Source organism: Gavialis gangeticus, unplaced genomic scaffold, assembly GCF_001723915.1.
Source record: "Gavialis gangeticus isolate Ggan-Ray unplaced genomic scaffold, GavGan_comp1, whole genome shotgun sequence".
Lineage (NCBI taxonomy): Eukaryota > Metazoa > Chordata > Crocodylia > Gavialidae > Gavialis > Gavialis gangeticus.
The window spans coordinates 16,739,894-16,764,912 of record NW_017728996.1 but is presented as its reverse complement, the minus strand read 5'-3'; the positions used below and the strand labels follow the sequence as shown (position 1 = coordinate 16,764,912).

The window sequence follows — 25,019 nt, the reverse complement described above, 5'->3', positions numbered from 1 at the left end:
TAAAACATGCAGGTTTTTTTGGCAGGGCAATAAAAAAGCTTTCTTTGAAGACATATGGTGCCCTCAATCTGCCGTACTCTGGGCAGTGGATGGCACCTGAGACAGCACTGAGAGGCTCTGTTTCTTGAAGATTTCAGTGGATATGTTGCTTCACTTGGTGCCTTGCCTAATGCTTACTGGGTTGACAGCTGTCTTTACTTCTACAAGAGATGGGTCCCCACCTTACAATCTTGTCAGCTAAAAAAAGGGAGTCCCAAAGGGGGATGCATGATTGTAGTTTATAAATATGTTTTAGGCAACATAGGAAGGAAGGAAAAGGTTGGGAATAGGTTCAGAAGATGGATGGACAGAGATCAGTGGCCTGGATGCTAATGAAGGAAAAGTTCAGAAAGACAGTCGGAAAGGCGTGGGCAGTAGGAAAAGGCTCCAAAAGCGGGGGTGACATTGGGGAATAGTGTAGCCGTCTAGAGGAGGTAACTGTGGAGGATCATTGCAGAGTACTAGGTAGGGAAGGCATGGGGCCATAGTCTCTTGGTACCCAGCAGCATTGGGTATGGTGACAGAGTGGATCAGCTGTCTCCCTGCAGATCCAGAGGTGTGAGTTTGAACCTTGCTTCAGACATATCAAGGACCACCTCGGGTGACTCAACTAAAAATTGTCATATAGAGGAGGCATCAAAGCCTGGCCAGACATGATTCTAGCTACCTCACCAGAAACTAACTCCTTGTATCCACCCTTAATCATACTAGCCCAATGGGCCACCTAAGCTTGCAGCAGACCTTTAATCTTGATTTTTTGCCTTAGCAATATGCCCAGTGGCATGTATGGTCAGGTTTCTAAGATGGCTGGCACCCAACTTCCATCTGCTCTTCTGAGCTCTTTTGCCATGTTGGCCAGCACTGGGCTTGTCTGGAGAGCAGCCTTCAGGAAAGTATGGTATGTTGCATAGGATGCCCCGTTCCAGCTCATTTCTCTTTTTTATCTTGAGGGACACTCTCACCTTGATGCTAGATTCACTCCCTTGTCTTTTGCTTCTGCGTGGAATAGCCCACACCTTCCTAATGGACACAAAACTTCTGGTTTAGCTCATAAACCCTTTTGCATCCATTCCTGCAAAATTCTCTTGTCGTGCTGATGCCCTGTGCCTCTCCTCTCATTGGCATTATGCAGTCAGTCAGGCTTTTCTTTTAATGACCTTGTCATTTGCCTTGGGAATTAGTTAATACTCTTTAGCATAAACATTGGACTGTATCCCCAGCACCCAGGAAGCCTGCATGGATATATTGTTCCCAGCATGCAGGCTGTCTAAGCTGTGCAGTATATATATTTTTTTAGCCTTGTCAAGTGGAGTATGTAAAGATTTTCCGCTTACCGCCCTGCGTGGTCTGGTTGGTTCCAGAGCATGTGTTAGTTACGGCAGCTTTTAGTGTACCCTGTGTCGATCATCATGCTGACGGATGTGTGTATTTCATGCAGGAAAAGCTCTTTTCCTGGAGAAGCGGTGAATTAAGCAGAGCGTTTACTGCCACTTGAGCAAAGTGGTCCCAGTCTGGACAACAAGATGCATGGGTTTTGTTTTAAAATTAAGAGAGCAAGCGACAGCAGGGGAGCGGAAGAGAGATACAATCTGGGGACCTGGACTCTATTACTTCTGAATGCATATCACCTTGGAGATGGTCTGCTGCTTTATGAGGATTTCAGAAATAATATATCTGATAGCATCAAAGGAGGTGCCTGTTTGTCCGTGCATATGTATATCTGTGTTTGTACGTTGTTGCATATGTGCGCAAATGCGTTGATTCTTGCTGTTTATCCAGCGTGCATATCAATACATCTCTAGCCATGTAAAATCCAATAATCAATCACAGCCTGGCATGCAGCACTGAAAGATAGGGCTACAAACCTTGTACCAAAATTAAATGCCTTCTCCTTTTAGTCACCACTTTGAAAACCCCTGAGGAAATGAAGGACATTACTTTTGTCAGGCCCAGATATCAACATTTGTAGCTAGTGGTAGAGCTCTTCTGGACTTTGCTGGAGCCAGGACTTCATCTCCTGTTGGAATCAGGAGCTAAAACTCTCCACTGATGTTGCCTGGCCCTCCGGTACATTAACTAAGGATGGGGGACTCGGGGCAAAGAAGTGGTAGATCTTTTGGCTATCAAGGTACTGTAGCAGGGGTGCATTGATTGCTTAGGTATCCAAAGTCTTGGCTCTGAAACGATAGCATTCTGCATCAGCATTAGCATTTTGAATATTTATCTGTACTGGATCTGTTCTAAGGAATCTGTGGTGAGGGGTAAGCAATACATTATTAAAACCAATTTTATATAACAAACATGCACACACCATGGAACCAACTTATAATGAGTTGGACCTAGTGGTAGTCTGTTTACAGTCTCTTTTGTGTGGAAAGGAAATCTCTGCTATACGAAAGCAAGTGTGGCGTGCAGGGAATCCAGGCGGGTGTGTGGGAGACTAGCTCCAGTAAGGCTCTGCAACATGCCTGCACTTCTTCCTCCACAACAGCTGTAGTGTGTTCTTCTGTGTTGAACGGGCTGCTGTTCTTTGGAGAACACTATGAGGATATGAGTATGCCCCTATGAATATAGGGAAGACCCGTTGCTTTGGGAAAAGGAGGCTTGGGTGTCATGGGAGAGTTACTGCTTTGGACGTGAAGAGAAGTGTCATTTTGCACGAGGGTGTAGCACTGAGGTTGAAGGCAGATGAGCTGTTTATCATGGGATTAAATGGGGTGAAGCCCTAGTATGGATCAGCTGCTCTGCAGTAGCCACCTATATACCTGCTACTAGTCTACCGTACATGGATGCCAAACTGTGGTAGATTATTTCTCTTTCATTGAGGGGTAAGCTGCCATGGTTTAGCTTTTGCTTAAGATGATGCCCAACATGCATTTACCATGGAGCGGCTGATGGGTGATCTAATTCCCTGCCCTGTTTCACCCCGCTGTAAATAGCTTGCCTGCCCATACCCAAAGAGTCGCTCCATCAGTGTGGACTAGACTAAGGTCACCTTGTGCACAGGGGTCAGCATGGAGGGAAGGGTCTATGCAAGGGCCTTTTCTACAAGCAGTTGCTATAGCCAGGAATCTCTCTCCTGTTCATTTGGCATCTGGGCCTCGTATTGTGCTGTGTTGATTTGATGGGGAGCTGATTGTCAACGAAGTCTGGCAAAATCCATCAGGAGGGTGAACACCACTCCCTTCTGCATGCCATTTTTTAATCCAGCCAAAGTCACCTGCTTTTGCCAACACATAATACCAGGCAGCTGGGCATGTTCTGCTCTCAAAATCCCTTCTTGTGTTAGTGCATCACAGACTCCCCTCCAAACTAGCAAAGCAAGGGGGAAAAAGGGATTTCAAAGAAGCAGTAGTCTGTGGCTGTTCAAATCTCTGCGAAGCAGAGCAGGTTGTTATGAAGTGGATGCATTTCTACTGAGGCCGCTTTGGCTCCTCTCAGTTCAGCCTGAGGCTGTTGGGACTGTGGCCGGTGAATGTCTAGTTTATCTTAGCATCTTCCCTTTGGCGCTGAGCTCTGGCCAGGCTGAAGATTTGAACCTACTCCCTTCACTTCTAGCCATGCTACATGTCAGAATTTACGCTCCTGGCTCTAAAGCTTGGTGAAAGCCCTCCAGATTAAATCTTTCTCATGAAATATGAGCATGTTTCTATTATTTTTTGGATACGATTGGAAGGGGATGAGGGACTGTGACTGGCCATGAGATTTAACAATGCAGCTGTGCTAGCAGCTCTTCCATCTTACTGCAGGCTGACAAGCCACTGTAGTGCACATTTCTGCTGGATTTTGTCACCTGCCAGTGGTTTGTGCCCTGGGCTTGTGCCAGCTGTCTTCACGAGGGAGGTCAAGGGAAGCTCAGTTTCCATGTTGCCTCTGGTTGGAGCTTCTCCTGAGCCCAGAGTTGCACTCACCTGGATGTAACCTGCAGGAAAATGATATCCTTTAAATGCATAAGTAGTCCTTGAGGTCTGTGATAGGTTTGACTATGTCCCCTGGTGTCTTTTTCCATGACCAACTGTTGATACTAATGCCAGAGAAGGATACTGAAGTGCTTTTGGTCATTGTGGCCACCATCCTGTGAGTGACTTCAACTTACTGCATAATGTCATTTGATAGAAAGCCCCAGTTTTATAAGCATCCCGCAAAAATTATTTTGAGGGAGTATCACATAAGGAGACGGTTTCTGGTGTCCTCTGAGGAAAGGGCTTTGATGAAGGAACTTCTTCCCTGTGGTTGAATCGCCCCGTTACAGTTTTTACTTGACACTAGCCTTGCAGCATCTCCTCTGAGAGAGGCTTCTAGGCAACTTGTAGGAATGGATCTTTTTTGTGGTCTATAAAATACACAGTAGGGGCTGCTCCTAGACTTCAAGGCAATTAAAACATCTGCAGAGTGAATAAAAAACACTCTAATAATAATAACAACAATAATAACAATAATGTTAATGAGATTTCAGATGCTTTCACAAACTGGCCTTCATTTGGCAAGTTCTGAGATGCATTGTCTGAATAAAGTTGCTAGCCTGTGAACTCCAGAGCTTTTCCTTGAGAGTTTTTGGGCTTTAATGAAGTTTAAATAAACTAGAACAACCACCGTGGGTGTTGTGCGTTTCCTCCCTTGGGAAATATACTTTAGTCAAAACACAGTTTGGAAAGGACAAGAGCAATTTTGTAAAAGAGTTTACCTGACTCCTTCTTGGAAGGAATTCAGAGAAGAGCAACAAAAATGATTAAGGTTCTGCAGGGACTGAATTGTAAGGAAAGATTAAAGAAAATCGAAATAAGTATACCTTGGCTAGGCAACAGTGAAGAGGCTGCGATACCCAGCAATGCATACTTAGAAAATGTCTGTGGTGAAGGAAGAGCAGGGTTACTTAGGGTGGCGAACGACACTAGAACTGGAGGTCATTGGCTAGAAGCTACAAATAATGGTTGACTCGTCAGCAATCTCTCTTAATGGTATGTCGCATTAAATGTGGAACAGCCCCCAGGACGGAAGCCTTATTTCTTGAGTAATTTACAGCTGAAATGAACTAGTAGGCAGTATTCAAGGTCATGATAATGGAGCACTGTCAATGTTTTATGAAGGTAGCAAAGCTGGAATAACAAGACGAGCTGCCAACTAGAGTTGCACTGAGAGTGGTTCGTGGTCACAGGGCTGGGCTAGACCATGGCAGAAAGGGTCTGAAGTGGGTTAGTACTGCAGAGCTGTTCTTGGGAACCTAAGGACACATAAGAAGTGCCAACTGGGTCAGACCAGTAGTCCGTCTAGCCTAGTATTGTGTCTTTGACAGTGGCAGAAATGGATGGTATAGAGGGAGAGCACTGCAAGATTGTCGAGCGATCTATCCCCTGTTCAATACCTTCCCTGGCATCCAGTGTTCTTGGTTTGCAGATGCCAGAGGAAAAGCCTCCAACCATTCTGTTCACTAACCATTCATAGATCTATCATCCAGGAATGTATCTAGTCCCTTTCTGAACCTGGCCATGCTATCTGCTTCCACCACCTCCTGTAGCAATGGACCCTGTAAAGTTAACTATGCATTGCATTAAAAAAGTGTTTTTTCTTGTTAGTTTTAAACCTGCCACCTAGTTCTCATATTCTGGGACTTGTTGAAAAACAGGTGAACAACAGTATCTTGTACACTTACTTGGTCCACACCCTTCATGATTTTACAGACCTGTATCATATCCCCCCTCAGCCTTCTCCTTTTCAAACTGAAGAGTCCAACCTTTTTGGTCTCTCCTGGTATGGCAGCTGCTCCATGGCCCTGCTCATTTAGGTCGCCATTCTCTGTGCCATTTATAGTTCTAATACATTATTTCTGAAATGTGGGGACCAGAACTGCACAATGTGTATGTATAATGGCATGATGATGTGTTCTATTCTTTTCCATTCTTTTAATAATGCCCAATATTTTATTGGATTTTTTTTTTGATGCTGCTGCACATTGAGCTGATGTTTTTTAGAGAATTTTCTGCAATGACTCCCAGCTCTTTCCTGTCTTGTAACAACTAGTTCACAGCCGAATACTGTATATGTATAGTTGAGTTTATTTTTCCCCAGGTGCACTTGTCGACATTTCTGACTGCTGTCCCTCTCTTTACCAGAGCACTGAGTCAGTCACATGCTGAAATGCTAGATTCCCACCAAATCATAACAGGGGGGAGAGAAGGGCTAGTTTTAATACTGGAAAAGAGAAGAAGGAAGAGCAAGGTGCTGGTCTCCTTTCTTCTGCTCCGCGGCTGCTGCTTCCGCCTTCGTGGCTGCCATGTTTGGACCCATGGGTGAGCCAGCAAACTGGAAGACGTGATAGGGATGACTGGCTGCAGTCTCCCAGCCTTGGCTGATTAATTAACTCTTCAGATTAATTTCCTTTCTGATTACTGCTTGATTAATTCCTCCTAACTCTGAAAGACCTCCTCACCACTTAATCCTCTTTATAAGCCCTCGGAGTGCGATGCTTGAAGTAAACATCAAGCAAGAAAAGAAAACACCGTGAAACACAAACACTGCAATGCCCCCTGCGGGGTCACCGGCCCCTCTCCCCCCTTTCCCACAGCACTCCCTTCTGCATTATGGTGGGGGCTGCAAGGAGGGCGATTCTCGGAAGGGCTCCTCAGAACTCGCCTTGTGTTGAAACCTGCTTTTCATGTGGTTTCTCCAGTGTATCTGTAACAAATTGTGCAATTTCACTTGTTGAGCCTGATAATTAGTGACAATATCCCCATGATTTGCAAAGGGGCAGGAGGAGGGTGACTCATTGTAGTTCTGCTGGTAGACATTAAAGGAATCTTTTCTCACAACTTCATTAAAGGGAGCATCTAAGCTCCCAAATCAGCTTTTGATGTGCTTCAGAGGAAGAGACTGGCAGCGCTGCTGGGTTTAGCCAAGCTCTGGCCTCTTGTAGACTTCCCTACACAGCTCCACCAAGGCACCTTGCCCCTTCACTGCATCCTGCAGTTATTCCAGGTCTGGGGCCATGCACAGACCTGCCAGCCGTCACCACTATTTATTCACATTACAGAAGCATCCAGTGGCCCCAAACAGATTTTTGGCACAGTTGTCCTAGGCATTGTACAAACATGTGAAGACAAAGGAGACTTTACAATTTACAGATGTGCTGTGCAGGGGACCAGGGATACAATTGAATATATACAATTGTGTATGGATTTGCACATACATAGAGCTCTGACTAATCCCATCAGACCATCAGCCTGGCTGATATCTTCTGACATGCCAGCCGAGGATTGTCCCAAAGAGGGTTTCAAAGAAGCTGGGTATAGCACCCCCGAGGACTGCTTTAGGGAAGTATTCCTGCATCCGAGGCAGCATGGAAGAAAGCATGGAGACAACCATTCAGGAAGCTGACATGCAAGGTGACGAAGTTGGTAGGGAGGAGGTGGGGTCAGTGGAAGGATGGGGCAATCAAAGAATAAGGGGGACATATCAGTGGGGGTTGATTTGGAAGGGCCTTGAAAGCGAGGACAAAAACCTTGAGTTTGGTATGAGATGGATGAGAGTTGAGGATGGGGGTGACCTTGTCAGAGAAATAGGCATTGATTGTCTGTCCATCAGATCATGTACATGCAAGCTGTCTGTGCTAAGACAGTCTTAGCACCAGTGCTATCGTAGTCCCAGTTACATGAGTCCAGGAGGCTCCATCAGGCCCTGCCAGTGTATTTCTAGTTTGCCCTGGAAGCCCTCTGATTGCTAACACAACGGTCTTCTGTAGATCGCTTACTGCTTTCTAGCTCCAGCCGATCCTGCCAGTGTACCTCCATCCTGCCTGTTGCACCTCCCACCGTTCCAGCCCTGGGATCCCCATACCTTTGCCAATGCCCCTTGGATTTGTCCCTTGACTGGACAAACCCTGCTGTTTATTCCAGAACAGATGACTGATCGTTCCAAACTCCCTGCCTGGTCTGTAACACTAATAGCTGTGTGTTTTTATTCCTGCGTATCCATTCCCAAAAGCCTCTGGATGCTTTAATGAGATATAAGTAAAAACATAACTTACAATGAAAAAGGAAACATGCCCATATAAATCCCAAAGCAGAAACAAACACTGCTCCCTATCCTCTTCCAACATCCCAACATGCGATAAACAGACACAACACCCACAGGAAACATAATGTTTAAAGAGAAACAACAAATCCTCATGCATTGTGTTGAAGACTGTTTTGTGGATGGAAATGAGGGTCTGGCTGGAAGGCGGTTGAGACTTCACAAGCTCGTTTTGCTTGTGACCTCAGGAGATGGCTGGTGCGGTAACATTTGCCCCCCCTCCGAGAGTGAGCTGTTCCTCTCTTTTGGTTTGCGTCCCATGTGTTGTACTTAAATGCGGCCTAAACTAATTAATCCTGGCTGAGTTTGAGCTGCCAAATTCAGAGAATAAGAAAGATGGTGTATGGATAGAGTAAAAGGCAGTGATTTCTTTTTTTATTGACTGACAGTGCAAACAGCTATTTGAGGTTTTTGGAGCAGACACCGTTCCCAGGCTCCAGGCTTTGCTGTGATAGCCTTATGTAGCCCAACCCTAAGCACTGCTGCGCTCTCCTCATCTAGCTGCTATGGTTATGATATTTAAATCGGTCTTTAGATCTGCTGCTTTGCTTTGTCCCTGCTGGAAACAAATTACTCTGGCTGATAAAGGAGATTGAACCATACGCAGAGAGTATGCTGTTCTCATATACACGGCATTAAGCACAACACTGAAAGATTACTGAAGGCACAGGGCACGCAGGGACTCGGGCAGGCTGCAGCCAGGGAGCTCTTGCCACGAAGCGCTCAGGCAAGAACTCCTGCTTTTCTCTGGCACCACCTCCCCTGACAAATAATTTTTGTTTGTGCCAACTTTGTTCTAGCTGGCGTATGACAAATTGAAACTGCACTCTGCCAGTTTAAAGTGGCTGTATGTAATGTCAGGCTGCAAGGAATTGCTTTACCAGAAAGACCAATGTTCCCTCTAGTTCAATATCCCAGCTCTTGCCTTACTGGATCAGATTAAAAGTCCATTTAATCTATGCCCCTAATTGTACGGTGATATACCTCGTACCGACAGGAGGACAGTTCTTTCGGGCTCCCACTGGTTATCAGCTTAAGCCTTGACGCATGATAACTCGTAGTCAGTCTCCTTTGATTCTGGCTAGCGGGGACTGCAGTGCCTGGTCAGAGAAGTAATCATTCGAGCAGATGCTGGGGAGAGAGGAGACAAGTGTTTTCTTCCTAGCCCTGTGGCTGACTTCAGGCAAGTCACCTCACCTCTTTGTGCTTCGCGACCCCCCACTGCAAAGTAGGGGGACTACACCTGCCGCCTTCTCAAAGGGCTTTGGTCTCCATGATGGAGGTGCTAGAAAAGCACACCATGTTATTTAATAGTCTTCCTGAGCATATAATCCTCCTTTTTGGGGTGCCTTTCCAGAGCAAGGTTTGTAAGTTCATTGTATAAAATTTATGAAGAAAGTAATTCCTTTGACTTGTTTTAATCATGCTGTATTTTTAATGCCAAGTGCCCTCCCATCTCCTGCATGTTGGGTGAAGAGAAGGGGATGGAGAAGGGATAAAGGAGGCTTGGCTTTCCTCCTTCCCTGCCAGCCTGCTGTCCGGTGGGCTCTTTCTCTTGACAAAGTGAGCAGACTGTTGGCAAAGGCAGTAAATGTGGAAGCGATGTAAAAGGCAGGAGTGGCATGCAGTTTGTGCACGCAGTGAACACGACAGCAGCGGCACCCATTGCACTTGTGGCGATCGCTGATGACTCTGGAGCAAAGCAGGAAGCACAGCTGATGCAGAAGAAAGCCAGGGCCTGGGTCAGTCAGAAGTGGACAGACAAGAGAGGAGACCACAGTCTCTCCCTGCGCTACCCCTCATCTTCTAAGGGGATTCTGTGTTGGAATGAAAGTGTGGGTAGGAATTGTAGTGAGTAAGTGGAGAGCAATCAGATACTCCCTTGAGGAGGCCACGTACCCTTCCAGATAGAAAGAAATGGAACTGCTTCAGGGCCAGTGCAGTGTCCATGGTTAACATCACTTCTGCAACAGGAGTGAGGAAAGACCCTCCATCCAGAGCAGCTCCGTAGAACATTTCCACCCGTATCGATGCCACAGGGAATCCAGCGCTGTCTGTCTTGGAGCAAACTCTGTGACACGACTGTCCAGGTACAGCAGTAGAGTTGAGCCTTTGCCTCCTTTAATGCCCTCTGCCAGTTCTGGCGGGTAGCTGGGACACTGGGGATCGTGCTGCTAAACCCGAGGCCGTGGGTTTAGTGTTCAGCACGCGTCCGGGGTGACTAAACACATTAGCACCTGACAGCCACTCTGTGTTTTCCTTGGGAGCTGATTTGTTGGGTTTCAGTCCAGATTCAAGTGGAAACATCTCATAAATCATGATCGCAGCTGACACCAATTGTCATGCTTGGTAAGAGGCTCGGCAGCGAGGCCAAGAACTGACTGGGCCGCGGAGCCTGCGTTCTCTTCTGCTCCTACAGAAGGCAAGGCAGGGCCGAGGCACAGCTGCTGGGCAGTGTTGGGGGAGCTGTCCTGGTCTTGCTTGGGATGCGTCGGTTCTGTGGTTCAGAAAACGCATCTGTCCGAGGCCCTTGTTCTGGCATCTTTCACTAGAACGAAATGCAGTCCCATAAAAGAAATGCCACATCAATTTTCCCTTCTCCTCTTCTCTGCCTTTCCTTTCCAGCCTTTCTTTGCCTTAATATGGCAAAGATGGTGCAGCATAGGGTCTGACTTGGGTGTGCAAAATACGGCACGCTAGCCAGATTCGGGCCATCAGGGGATTGTGTCTGGCCCACGATGGGTCCCTCGGTCCCACCTGACCCAGGTGCAGGGCCAGCTCAAGCTGTGTCATGTATGGCTGGTCCTGCCATGCCCAGGCGCAGAGGTGCCACCTGGCACAGTCCACCCCATGCCTGCATGTGGTCTCAGGCACCCTGGGACCTGTAGTCTGCAGGGTGGGGCTGTGCAGCGGCCAGACATGGCTCTCCAGCAGCCCCTGCTGCTGCCACTGGTCGTGGCCCCACTGCCCAGGCACTCTGGGCCCATCTGCCTTTCACCCATTACCAGGAATGCAGGATGGAGTGAGTAGGTGGGGTGTCCATGAAGACCAGCCCAGGACCCCTGCAGGCAGGGCATGCTCCATCGGACAGATGGGATGGGGCCATGGTTGGGTGGGGAGTGTGTCTGGGAGCAGGATGGGTGGGCCGGGCCAGGTTTCATTTCACGGGGCACTGACAGCATGGGGTCAGGGCTGGGGCAGAGCTGTGACCCTCTCCCTGCACGTCCTTGCCTGCAGAACCGGAGCCTGTCATAGGCAAGTGTGTGGAGCAGATCATGGCTCTGCCCCGGCCCTGGCCACACTGTCAATGCCCCATGATCCCGGCTCTGGCTGTGCTCACCCTTGTCCTCATCCCATCCCCCTGGCCGAGCACATCCTCCCTGTAGGGGTCTGAAGGAAGGAATTCCTTTCTCCCAAGGAAATCTTCCATTTGATGAGGTGGTGGTTGGGGGGACAGGGGTTAAACACAATTTCTTTTAAATCCTGCATTGTACCTAAATCTTACCCCCTCCCTCCACCCATCTCCCTCAGGCAACTTAAACTTTGTAAAGATGACTTAGTGCATGAAAGATGTGGTAGGATTGAACCCTAATCAGATCATTACTGCAGTGAGGCAGGAACATATTTTCCAATCCAAAGCCGCCATCTCTTTCAGCATAATTTTGTTTTGGTATTTATTTATTTATTTCCTGCTGCATCCTCCAAAAAAAGTTCTCCATGGAGGAGACGTTGAAAGAGAGTCATGCAAAGCAAAGGGAGGAAAAGATGCTTCATCCTTCTGAAATAAGACATAAGGAGAGAGGGGACAGCAGATAGAGGCACACACCAGAGTTTCGCAGCAGTCCAAACAATTGACTCTTTCTAAACTGAAGGTCCAGCTATCAAACTTTTCTGACTGCTTTGTGCCTTTGGCTCTTGTGGTTGAAATCTAAAGGAAAGCAGTAAATAGTAGATGATTAAATATACATACATACATACACACATATCTATCTGTCTTGATAAATAGATAGATACATAGATACATAGATAGATAGATACATAGGTATAGGGGAGGGAGAGGCTGAGGGGAGAGGTAACAACATACAATACTGTGCGTTTCATTTCTGACCCAGACATCTGCTTCATCTTGAGCCAACAGGGGCTGAAAGCTGTTACCAGCTTATAGCTTTTTGACGCCTTCTCTGCAGGAGACAAATGGGAGGTTGCTGAGTGCCTGCATCATAGTTGGGGCTATAGGAGAGATCCAAAAGTGGAAGGGGCTGTCAGTGTCCTAGCTAGGTGGCCTAGTCCACACCAGTTCAGGCCATTCGTGGCCACCAATTTCCAGCATTTGACAGCTGTTTAGTGATTGTCATCTAGTGTCCAGATGTCCATGAGAAGAGAAGACTATCCCCACAGTAATCACTAGCACTCCCTCTTGTTGGAAGTCTTTGTAGAAGGCCAAGCATTGAGTTCCCCTCTCACATTTACCGCATAGGTCTCTCAATGGGCTGTGGAAGATGAGGCTGTCTCCAAACTAGTGAGGCCCTAAGCCTGTTTAGATCCTTGTTGATTAGGGCTAAGACTTTGGATTTGGTCTAGAAGTGAGCAGGGAATTGCGGGAGTGTGTGGAGTCAATGGGGTCTTTGTGCAAGAGGAAAGCAGGGCCTGTCCTGGCTATTTGAACAGTGGTAGAAAGCACCCGCCCCACTCCCCCAAACACACACATCCATTTGCAGTCTGCACCCAGCAGCAGAGAGCCAGTATCAGCGTGTCAGTCTCGGAGCCCACTAGAGGTAATGCCTCCAGGTTAGTGATCTGTGTTGCTAGGACAGGGGAAACCTGGCATGGATCTCAAGGAGACTTCCAGGGGGGGCTGAAACAGGTGGGAGCAGACCTGCAGTGGCCTTTTGGCTGGGCGTTCAGGATGTGGATCAGCTCACTGAGCCCTGGGGTTGTCATTCCACAAATCTCATCCCAGGTAGCATGCATGCGAGTGGGACATGAGCAGGCTGGGGTGGGTACCTCCTCTCCAAATAGCTGTTTCAGGCTCTGAAGGTGACTGCCCACCACTGGAAGTATAGGGCTCCATGCTTCAAAGCACAGGAGGAGAAGGCTTTGGTTTGGCATGCACGTTCCTTGAGACTCGGGGAGAGGGGTGGGAGAAGATGATGGAAGGGGAGCCTGCTGGGCACCACAGCGGCTGCCTGCCTGCACAGAGCTGTCTTAGCAGCATCAGCATGCACTGCTTGAAATGTTAAATTATTCTTCTCCTCTAGTGTGTTGTTTTTTTCATGTGCTTTTCTCAGCAAAATCAATCTGGAAGAATTGATAATTTATAAGCTCTTGTTAGTCCCTTTTGCTGCTTGCAGGGGAAACGGAAGCATGCATGAAGCAAATGCCAAAGGTAATGGAGGCAGGCAGCTGAGTACCACCGTGTGCGCCCTGGCCCTGGGGCCAGCTGGCCCTGCCTTTGGATATGCTGATGAAGGGATGGGTTTCTTTGCCAGGGCTATTGATTGGCTTGCTGTTCTGGAGATAGTTGGTCCTTTCTCTCTTTTTAGCCAATAAAAGAGAGAACTAACCCAGAGTGCATCATATCTGTGCACTCTTCACTGTAGGACCCCAGTGCAGAGAGGTGCTGAGCGCCCTCGGTGCCCATTAAAGTCAGAGGAGCCATTTGGGTATGAGGAGAGCAGAATGTGCCCTGGCTTATATAGGCACAGAGAGTAATACAGGGAAATAAACTTGATTAGGCAGGTAGAAAGATAAAGCCAGGTCAACTGCCAGCCTGTTTTAGCTAGAGAAAGAAATACTCTGTGGCAGCATATTCTGTGCTCCTGCTACATTTGACCCCTGCCTAAGCCTTTGCACACTGGTGTGCGGCACTGCCTTGTGCTCAGACATGCGCAGGCACAGCTGCACCTCCATCCGTAGAAACATATCCCATGAGCAGCCATGAACATGACACAGGTGTGTCCCCAGTCACGCTATAATCATGCATGCATTTCCCCCTGCATCACCCGTAAGGTACTGAGAAAGGACCTCTCTCCCCGGGGACCTGTCCTAGTTTTGAGAATTACAAAACCCAGCATTGTCTTAAAATAGAGACGAATGTTACGGTTATGGAGGAAAAAAAGATAAGGAGACTCTGCTTCTTCTCATGTGCTTGTCCTAAAGAAGATGTTTTTTTCCAGAATTGTACACAAGTGATAGCTCTTTCCATTGCTGCAGCGAGGTCCTCCTTCATACAGGTCTCACCAAGGAGTTGGCAAATGAGCAGGTGCTCTGAAGTCTGCACTTTACTGCATTTGCATATATTTGTGTCATTAGATTAGCCCTATTTGCTGATGTTCATTTTTTTGATCATCCAGTTTGCGTGCTCAGGTGATTCAGGCACCATCATTTTCGCCAGTCTAGATCAGCCCCTCTGGGAAGGTCCTCCTGGAGTTCCAGGTCCATTTCAGAGCACCTGATCGCGTGTAATCTTTCCTTCCATCACCTCAGTCGTGCCCTGCCAGCCTTCATGTCCAACAGCGCAACCCCGTTCACAAAACTCATTCATGCTTTAATCCATTTAGTTACTTATGTGTGACCATAGAGTGGATGCCTGGGGTCTTCCATCTGTTGTGATTTTTCTTTTTGGTTCACTATCTTTCTTCTGATGTCAGGTGGTGCAGTGCCAGCCAATAAGTACAGGGTATCCTTTGGTGTTGGCTTTAGACATCCTGTTATTTCACTACAGCTGTCGTTTAGAACTGGGTCTAGTTTCTCGGCATGAAATGATTGTTCCCATACTGAACGTGCATACTGTGTGGTGGAGGAACACAAGGCAATAGCAGTGGTTTGTAATGTAGCTGGTTCACTCCTCACTTTGAGGGGATGCTTGACATATGTTGTTGTGAACGCTGACTTTCCCTTTTGTCTTCTCTGCATGTGCTTTGAAGGTAAATGCCTGGTCCAGTGTGTTTGGTCCCCAAGTACACAGGGTGTACAGGTCAGTGGGTTTCCATCCCAGGTGATGTTTCATTTCTGCTTGGCATAAGTGAAAAGTTGTAACCCGGGTTTTCGTTGGGTTGGCATAAAGCTGGTTCTTATTGTAGTAAGCGGAGAGGTTGCTCAGTGCATGTCAGTCTGTTCACAACAGTGGTGAAGTCCTCTTGTGCCGTGATGCATAGATCATCAGCATATATGAAGCTCCTCCTATTACTCTGTATGAGTTGGTCATTGGTATATATAGTATGTTTAAAAGGATCAGTGCTAGCATGCTACCCTGTTCATTGTTGTCTCCAGCGTCTCCGTTTCTCGCACAGTTCTGTGTAAAAACCTCTATTCTCCGAAAGAGATCAGATGAGCTGCGCTAGGTAGCAGTCGTGTGTCATGTTGTAGACTTTGGCAAGCAGGATTCAGTAGCTGACTGTGTCACGTGCCACTTATAGGTATACAAACACAGCACCTGTTATCATCCCTTTCTGGAATCCATCTTTTATATGCTGGGTGATGTTTAGTATTTGGCCAGTGCAGGACTTGCCTGGTTTAAATCTGGTCTGTTCTGGTGTTAGTTGTTGTTTGATATGAGGGGAAAGGCGACTGAGAGTAAGGCATTCATAAAGCTTATATAGGTGGCTCAGAAGTGACTCTGGTGTAACGTTCTGTGGGCCAGAGGCATCATCCTTCCCCGGCTTTAGTAGAGCTATTAAATGGGCTTGTCACCATTGTCTAGGTATTCTAAGGGTTGACGAGCAATTGTTAAAAAGGCATAATACCCATAACTTGGTTGTAGAACCAAAGTGCGTGATCTGCTCCGTGCACGTGTCGTCGAGTCCAGCTGCTTTGCCGTTCTTCAAGTGACTTATTCCAGCATCGAGTTTATCCATCGTGCGTGGCGTGCTAAAATGATTTTTCTCCAGATCACTTTGCCATCTAATCCATATTTTAGGCTGTTTGTTCAAAGCTTTACCATTGAGCAGAAGCCTGGTGAGCCACCTAGTTGGCTGTGATGCTTGGATAAATAGACGCTGGTGATATATGCTTGGACAGAGCCTGTAGGTAATTATGTAGATAGACATAGTACGTAGACTAGTACACAGACATGGATAATAGTGGGCTGCTGTAGTAGAATAGCAATGAGTCATTAGTTTCATAGTTCAGCTCCTGCTCCTGGGCTTCACCAACCCCTTTCAATGCTATTTCCCTGGAGTGGAGGAAGCCCAGGGTGGGCAGCTGAAGTTTTTCTCAGGAAGGGCTGCTTTCCATAGGCCACTCTCCTTGGCTTTTCAGGCTTTCCACCTCAGTCCCAGCCTACTTGAGTGCTCAAGGAAGGGAGGGATTATGATGTAATCAAGTGGTGTAAATCCTCTTCTTGACAATATCCTGCCTGGGAGCCCATTTTCCCTCTGTTCTAGTGTATGTCCAGTCCGATGAGAAATAGACCACAACGTACCGGGGACAGCAGTCCTGCTGATTGCATGTACCTCTGCAGGGCTTGCATGTAAGTTGAAGTTAATGAAACTCTGGGTGAGTAGTGGCCTCCTCTTACCACTTTAACAAACATTTGCTATTGGTCTATGGTGGAGTCGAGGCACAGAACGACGTTTCAGCTGTGTTGTTAATTGTACTGGTGATGAGATTCACCCCTCACTGTTTATTATTTTAAGATATTAGGAATGCATGTTTGTTTTGGAAAATGTTATCGCTCAGTTTGGACCCATGTCTAAAATGTTTCAAAACTCTCAGACTTGAGTTTGGAAATCCTGGCTAGGGCTCTCCTGAGAGCAGGATTTCTTGAAGCACTTCGCTGCCAGAGATATTCCAGGACAGCTTGTGGGATTTCTGCTTCTAGTCACAGTCAACATCAGAAGGCAGAGATTAGCTATACAAATGGAAAAGCAAAGTAAAGGGGGTGTTCCTGATCTTTCAGAAAGGTTCAGTTACTTAAGGTTTGGTTCTAGTAACGGCAAAGACTCACGAGGGTTTTGTTTTTCTGGTATCATGGGTAACTTGGCCCTCATCTGCTGTGTATCAGCACTGCCGTCTTGAAAGTCAGCAGGACTTTCTAATCTAGCCCAGTGAATCCCATGTCTTAGAAAACAGCTTTCGCTGTATGAGCAAACTAGTTAGCTGATAGATAACTAGTTCTTGGGGATAGTGTTGGGCTCTAGAGCTCTTGGCACTTTTAGCTTTGTGGTTCAAATTCAGCCCTTGGTGCAATTGACTGGAAGTCTGCTTTAGTGTAGAATCAGTTTGAGTGTCTTAGGCCAAGAGATATTTGGCAGGTATCCACATTAAAGAGAAACAAAAAAAAAAAGGTGCCACTGGACATATCACTAACTGGCCAACTTTATTCCTGGCCTTACTGTTATTGAATGGGCCTTTGAGAATAAATTCTCCTCTCCTCTTCTCTTAAAAGGTAGGGCCTTTCCTAAGTAAAATACTCCTTGGACCAAAAATGTATACGTGTCTATATATGTGTGTATTATATACATAATATGTGTCTGCGTTAGTGTTTTTTATATATGCACATACACACATTTTATTATATAGGTGTGTGTTTATATATACATCTACACACACATTTTATTATATGAGTGTATGTATTTAATCAAATACATGCACTCACTTAAACAGCAATGCAAAACTCTAAAACTCTTGGTTCAGAGATGATACCTTTTGTTAGGCCAACTAGGAAATCATGAAAAAATTATCCTATCAGCTGCTGAAGAAAATCCTGAGCAGGGTGATCGATAATGGAGGTGGCCAATTCTCCCTCTCTGCCCTGTGCACTCTCCTGGATCATGATACATTGCCTCCCGCTCTGTGGGGCACTTCTCTGATTAAAAGCATTTCTAACCCCCCTTCCATTTGAGGAAACTGCCCTTGGGCCCCTTTGCTCAGACCTAACCCACTCATCAGCCCCTTGTCCTCATGCCCTGGCCTCCCCTGTCCCAGTCCTGCTCCCATCCGTTGCGGTGTCAGGCTGCAGACGAAACGAGCAGCTCCCTGCACCCAGTGGATTGCTCCTCAGCTAACAGGGTCAGAGATTGATGGCGTCTGGCTGCAAACACACTTGTCATACACTTGACAGGCCGCTCAAGGATGCGGGGTGGAGGGGGTGAGCGGGGAGAAAGGCAGTGAGCTATGTGCTTGCAGTTTATGGCCCCCCTAGTGGGACCGGTAGGTGGCCTGGTGTAGCAACCGCTCTGGGCATTTAGGAAGAGATTTATGAGTTTGTAATTTTCTGAGGCCCTGGAGCAAAAGTGTCTTTAATTAAATTTTGATTTCCACCCCACCCCTGTCCCCTCCTCTCTCCCCTGCATGAAGATTGTTTACTGAGAGCCCCGCTTAGCTTTCTGAGAACAGGTAGACGTCTCTGAACATAGCCAGGAGGAGCAGGGGATCAGAAAGCAAGCAAACAGATGGTGAATGTGACAGAGACATGTGAGCTCGCCCATGCCAGGCTCAGAGGGCGCTCTGCCATGCCATGCAAGAGCCCCTCTGCAGGTGCACTGGGCCTACAAGAGCCAGGATGCTTTGGGCAACCCTGCCTGGCCAAAGGACCTGGATCAGGCTCAATCTTGGGGACATCTGAGAACTAGGTTGCTGTCTCAGAGTCTGAGACCTAAGCTGTTCTTCTGATCTTTGGTCATGGGCTAGGATGGTGCTGAAGGCAGAACGGCTTTGGCCACTTTGTTGAGGAGGTGAGGTGACTGTGGGTCACTGTAGTGGCCTTGCCGTGGAGGAAGGAGGACTTATCCTAATGATGGCTGCCTCAAGTGGTGAGAGGACAAAGCAAGAAGAAAAATAGGTGGGGTCTTAAGACATCATTACAAGGTAGCCTGGCTGCTTCAGCCCTACGGGGGGAATGGACAGAAGATGCCATGGGTCTAGTAGGGTGCTTCAGAGACTGCTGTGCTGGGTGCGCCTATACTGTCCCTCCCCAGGGATGCTCCAGGTTTATTCTTGCTTCTGATCCTCATCATTTAGTCACTAGGTCTGCCCCGTGAGTCAACTTCTGGTCACCTCCATTAACCCTCCTGGCCCCAACGACCCACAGTTCATGAGCTCTGGAGATGCATCTCCATTGCCTACTTAGTCCTGATGATGGCTCCATGTCTCCAGTTAGACCGGATGAAAAGCAGCCGAGTTCCACCACAGCTTCTCCGTGGCTTGGTATCTGTTTCTGAAAGGCCCCTCCAGCACCACACCTCCCCGACCCCAGCCACATCCCTGTGTTTCCAGGGCTAGCAAGGACACGGCATGTCCTACAAGGGGTGTCAGCAGCGCGGTGCGGTTGGTGCTTCTTGCTAGGTGAGCTGCTACATTTGGCAGCCCCTTGCTCACTCAGAGCAGCGTGATGGCTGTCTGCCGCCAGGTGCTCAGAGCATGCTCAGCAGCACAGCAAGGAGGTTTTAGGGGAAGGGCACACGGCACGGTGTGCAGCAGACGTGAGTGGCCGATGTCCCACTTGATGTCAACTCTGGGCAGACTTGGTCTCCCCCACACCTCGCCATGCTGGAGACAAAGACTGTTTACTACCTTCCTGCTCCTTCGGATGGTGCAGATGGAGGAGTCGTATGGCCTCAACACATGTTCGACTCTGACTTCCCAGCACAGTGCTGTTGTCATTTTCTCCTCTCATAAGCTACAAAAACAACCGGAGAAAACGAATCTCCAAACCTGAGAGCCGTGTTCCAGGGAGGGGGAAGCAGGCGCGACACATATCAATGCTTTTGCTTCGATGACAGATGCTGTCCTTTACATCCCTTTAATTAGTCGTGAAGGTAAATGTCGAACGCCCCTGCTTTCTTCTGTCCTCCTGGCTCAGAGATGAGCAAGAGGCATCTTCCCTCCCACCAGCATTCAGGATGTTGATGCATTTGCTGGTGAGGACATGGGACATGTGTTTGGAGACAGGTATCTGGCTGGAGGATTGCTCTGGTTTCAGACGCTAACTGTGGACAGCTTGAATTGCAAAGTGGGCCCCTGTGACCCAGCTCCCTTCTGTGAGGCACGGCTGGCCCATGATTTAGCCAAAAAAGGCCTCTTGGCTGTTGTATCCTTCATCTCCTTTGGGCAGGCCATCACTTATGCCACAGGGTCCCTGAATGACCAAGGCCCCTCTCTGAGCTCTGACTCTAGTCTTCAGCTTCTGTAGCTATCTCTGTCAGTAAGGTTTTCCCCTTGTTTGCTGTCATCACTTGGGAGTTGATGCTCTTTCTTTCTATCCAGCCATCCCTGAGACACAAACACGCACGCACACATTCGGGCAATCTGTATCTGCTGGTTTTCCTGCATGGGGAATCTGCTGGATTGTACCTCGGGCTTTCTGATGCCTTCTCTTAACTACATCTGCTGACTCTTGTTCATCAGAGCGCATTCAGCCTGCTGCCTTTTGTTCCTCATTCCTCTCTCCCTAGTCCCTTTGTGCAGTTTATTCATTGGCATATTCTTCCTTGTTCCTTCTTCTGTGACTTATCCCTGCATGTGACATGTCCCTGCACCTGTGACACAAGAAGCATCCCTTTATGTCCTCTTCACTTACAACCTCCGCTCGGTGGACTCAAATCTCTCTTCTTCACTTTGCACCTTAGGAAGCTGTAGTCTCCAAGATGCAAATCTGGGAAGCCAGTGGAGCCGCATTTGTTCATGCCAGAGCAGAACTATCCTTCAAATAATATTCTGAAGGACCAGGGTGGGGTTTGGGTATAGGCTGGGAGTGTCAGGAATTGTAGCCCCTGCCCTACCACTGGTTATAGGCACCTGTTGTTCGGATTGGCCCAAACTGAGATCTCCAGGAGCTGTCAGGATGCCATGCTGAAAGTCAGGCTATTTGCTTTGAAGCTTCAGTTTGGATTTAGGCATCCTCTTCTGACACTAGACCTGAAAGCCTCTTCCCAAGAGGGGAGGTCTGGGTCGGTGCCTGGCAGGCTGGGGGAGGCAGACTGTCTGGTGGTGTGCTAGTCTGCTTCCAGAGCTGAAAGGCTGCGGATGGTGCGAGAGCTCACTGAGAAGGTTACATTGGAGCTGTATGCAGTCCTGACTGGCTTTGGGCCTTGCCGTCGCCCACTTGCTCTGGCATCTAAATGCAGGTGACATTCCCTCCTGATCTCCGGTGCGAGCTGCGTGCATGCACACTGTGTGCCATGCCGTTCAGAAAGTGAAATCCCCAGCCCTTGGAGGAATTAATCATTTTATATGCTGGACTGCTGCCTCCTGACTGATCTATCTGAATTACAGATTAACTGGCGATGTAGGACCAGTGGAAGCCATTTAAATGAATAGCTCTCTAATTTATTAAAGGGGTTATTTAGGCTGTTGTCTCAGCGGCACATCACATTCCTGGAGGAGCAGTGGTTTGCCCCTCCACCTCCCAGCACCAAACACCCTCAGTCCCTGAAGGTTTTATCTCCTCCCATCAGAGCGGGCCACAGAGCCCTCTCTAAAGTCCGTGTACATGCCAGGTAAGGCTGAAGAGTGCCTGGAGTTTTGTGTTTTCAGCTCAGATTAGCAGGAAACCTGCTGGTAGCATAGAGTTTTTTAGTCATCCTCTCGGAGCCAGCTTTGCTATTGTGCTTTCTGACAGCCCTGGAGAAAGCAATGGAGAAATCAAATCTGGCTGAAAAGACCAGGCCCCAAATGCCAGAAATATCCTGTGTCTGGTGCTATCTCTAGTTCTTGGGTTTTTTTAAAGCCGTGCAGCTAGACTTTCGGACAGGGAAATATAATCTATGTCCTGATCTTAGACTCGGAGCTGCTGACCATAACGTGTGATGTCCTGGAAAACACATGAGTTCCTCTGGGACCTAAAGAAGTCAAGCCAAAAAGTCTCTTCATACCATCTCTCTGTATTGCAGGAATTTCATGCCCCCTCCCTCTCCCCATTGCTTACAGTGACCTCTTGGAGCCCTGCAAAACCTCATTTATTTTCTGATTAATTTTATCCTGTTTGTTTTAGCAAATGCTGATTTTCTCTCCATGCTTCTAGGCAAGCCTGACACTCCTAATGCTGCTCTTTATCACCCGATTTGTGCCTCAGTGACCCTGGCTGTACCAACCCAGCCCAGGCAACCGGCAGGGGGAGACTGTATAAACACTGGGCTTTGTTTTCTCTTCCAATTTATTTACTATGCTGGAGTGGTCTAAAGGGATTTATTTTCTGTTTGCTTATTTTTGTAGACATTTCTAATATGAAGTTTATGCCCCAGAAGAATCTAATAAATATAAGAGGGAGAAGCTTCAAGGATACAAACCATTACACAATTTAATGGGACATTTGGTTTCCTCAGGAAGCAAAAATATTTATTCTGCAAGGGCATAAATGCTTGGTGACATCACTAGGATGGGCCATTTAGAGGAGTTCTGCACAGAAAAAAATGCTCCCCATCGCCCCCAAATCAGAAGCATTTCATTTTCCATCACTCCAAAGAACTAAATAAGCTAGACTGGTTTGACTTCCAGTTTAACACTGAAAAAAGCAACGTTCTCCACCTTGGGAGGAAAAACCTGCAGCATCCTGATAGGCTTGGCAGTGCTACACTGGCTAGCACTATGGAAGAAAGAGACTTGGGGGTCATGATTGACCACAAGATGAACATGAGCCTGCAATGTGATGCTGCGGCTAGTAAAGTGAGCAAAATGCTGGCTTACATCCATAGATGATTCTTAAGCAGATCCCAGGGCATCATCCTCCCATTGTACTTGGCCTTGGTGAGGCCGCAGCTGGAGTACTGCGTCCAGTTTTGGGCTCCACAATTCAAAAAGGATGTGGAGAAGCTTGAGAGAGTCCAAGGAGAGCCACGTGCATGATCAGAGGTCAGGAAAACAGATCTTATGACAACAGACTGAGAGCAATGGGGCTCTTCAGCCTGGAAAAGCGCAGGCTCAGGGGTGGTCTGATGGCCACCTACAAGTTTATCAGAGGTGACCACCAGCAGCTGGGGGAATGTCTGTTCACCAGAGCGCCCCAAGGGGTGACAAGGTCGAACGGTCACAAACTCCTCCAGTACCATTTCAGGATGGACAGAAGGAAAAACTTCTTTACTGTCCAAGCCCCCAAGGTCTGGAATAGCCTGCCACCGGAGGTGGTTCAAGCACCCATTTTGAATGCCTTCAAGAGACATTTGGATGCTTTTCTTGCTGGGATCCTGTGACCCCAGCTGATTTCCTGCCCCTGGGACAGGGGGCTGGACTCGATGATCTTCCAAGGTCCCTTCCAGCCCTAATGTCTATGAATCTGTGAATTTACAATGAAATTCTGTTCTGGCCTGAATGCAAACATCCTCCGAGTTTGACTTTTAAAAGTTTGGGTTGCAAATATGTGCCTGGTTTGCACAATCGATGAATGCGGGTGCGTGCATGGCTGCAGTCGTTGTGCGTGCAAATGGCCAGTTGGAAGCACAACCTCCCTGTCACGTGCAGCCCTCTGGTGACTGGCCACACAAAGAGGTTACATGGTTTTACTCTCCCCCACTTGAAGGGAAACCATCTCAGAAAGAAAGGAAAAGGTTTTGTTTGGAAAGAAAAAAAACCCCCGAGCTTTATTAATTAGTGCATGAGAACCAGATGGTGGAACTGACCAGTCTAGTTTCATGGCTTGGGCTGAGTAATTTGCAAAATGTAGGAAAAGAAGAACAGCATATGTGATGCAAGGTACTTTCGGTTTTTGAACGTTCCTTCAGTTTGAAAACCCTCTCCTGCTCTGAGGGAACACAAGGGAAGGGATATTTTTTACATATCCAATTTATATATATAAATACATGATTTTTTATCTTGACAGAAAATTAAACCAAAAATAGGGAAGCTTGAAAATGCATGGCTTCTAATGACAGCTGAATCCCTCACTGTCTTCGGAGTCTCATAAATTGGATACTTTGGGGAAGGGAGGCATGGCTCCAAGGACTCCAGGGTTCTCTGGTTACGTTGGAGGGAGTACGACTCTTCTGCATACGGGCCTCGCATCTCCATGGAGAACGCACTGGTGTCAGCATTAAGTGATGTGGCTTAAAGATAGGCTTGTCAGGATAATTGATCTTGAGTCATTGCCTTTCCTGTCAGGACTGTCTGTCTCCCTACCCATAATCCCCATCACTTTGATGGCCCGTCAGGAATATGGGACTTGGCCCAGCTTTGCCTTCATCCAATAACATTATGAAATTGATACTGACACTTCCATTGGCACTAATTTCAGTAAGAGATTGGAGCCAGAGGACGAGTGGTTTACTTTCATGGCAGTTAAGCTTTCCAAGTAGATCAAGACGTCCCAAGATTGATCTCGCACTGGCTGGGTTGGGAGGGGAGGGGAGGGGGTGATGGTGGGCGTGTAGATTGGCAGCCCGCAGCAACAGGAGTAAGGGGGGGGGGAGACTGAGTGTTCAACACCAGCAAAGCTGAATAATGAGAAATGCCACAAATCTTCCCCTTTGTGTCAGCTGGTGACGGCCCTGTCCTCTGGAGACCAGATACCAGCTCGCTGACCACCAGGGATTGAGAGAGAGCCGCTAGCAGAGCTGCTATTGCCAAGGCGCTCTCCTCACCAGGTGTCAATACGCAACTCCTTGCAGGTCACTGGTGCTGCCAGAGGGTGCCTGGCACCTCGCAGGTAACCAGATGCCTTGGGTGTGGAAGTGCACTTGATGAGCCACTGGTCTGGTCCAGTGGCAAAGCTTATGTTACTAAGCTCTGTCTATGCTGCAACTTGAACCAAGTCAGGGGACTGAGCTACAGAGTATGGGGAAGGCTAAACAGGTTAAAAACTTTTACTTCCTAGTGCTTTAACCTAATTACGTAGAGGTGGGTGCAGTAGCTTTTGACCAGATTATAAAGGGGACAGAACCAGGGGTCTGGCTTTGTGCATGAGCTGGAGTCTTCAGTTAGATGAGTGCAAACCCTGCTGCTGCTGCTGTGTGTGTGTGTGTGTGTGTGTGTGTGTGTGTGTG

At 47.7% G+C, this 25,019-nt stretch overlaps 1 protein-coding gene across 4 annotated transcripts in view; it reads left to right on the top strand.

Annotated features, from left to right (window-relative positions):
- Nucleotides 1-25,019, top strand: part of NTRK3 (neurotrophic receptor tyrosine kinase 3) — a 306,856-nt gene that overhangs the window by 116,664 nt on the left and 165,173 nt on the right. The gene's annotated exons all lie outside the window — the stretch shown is intronic.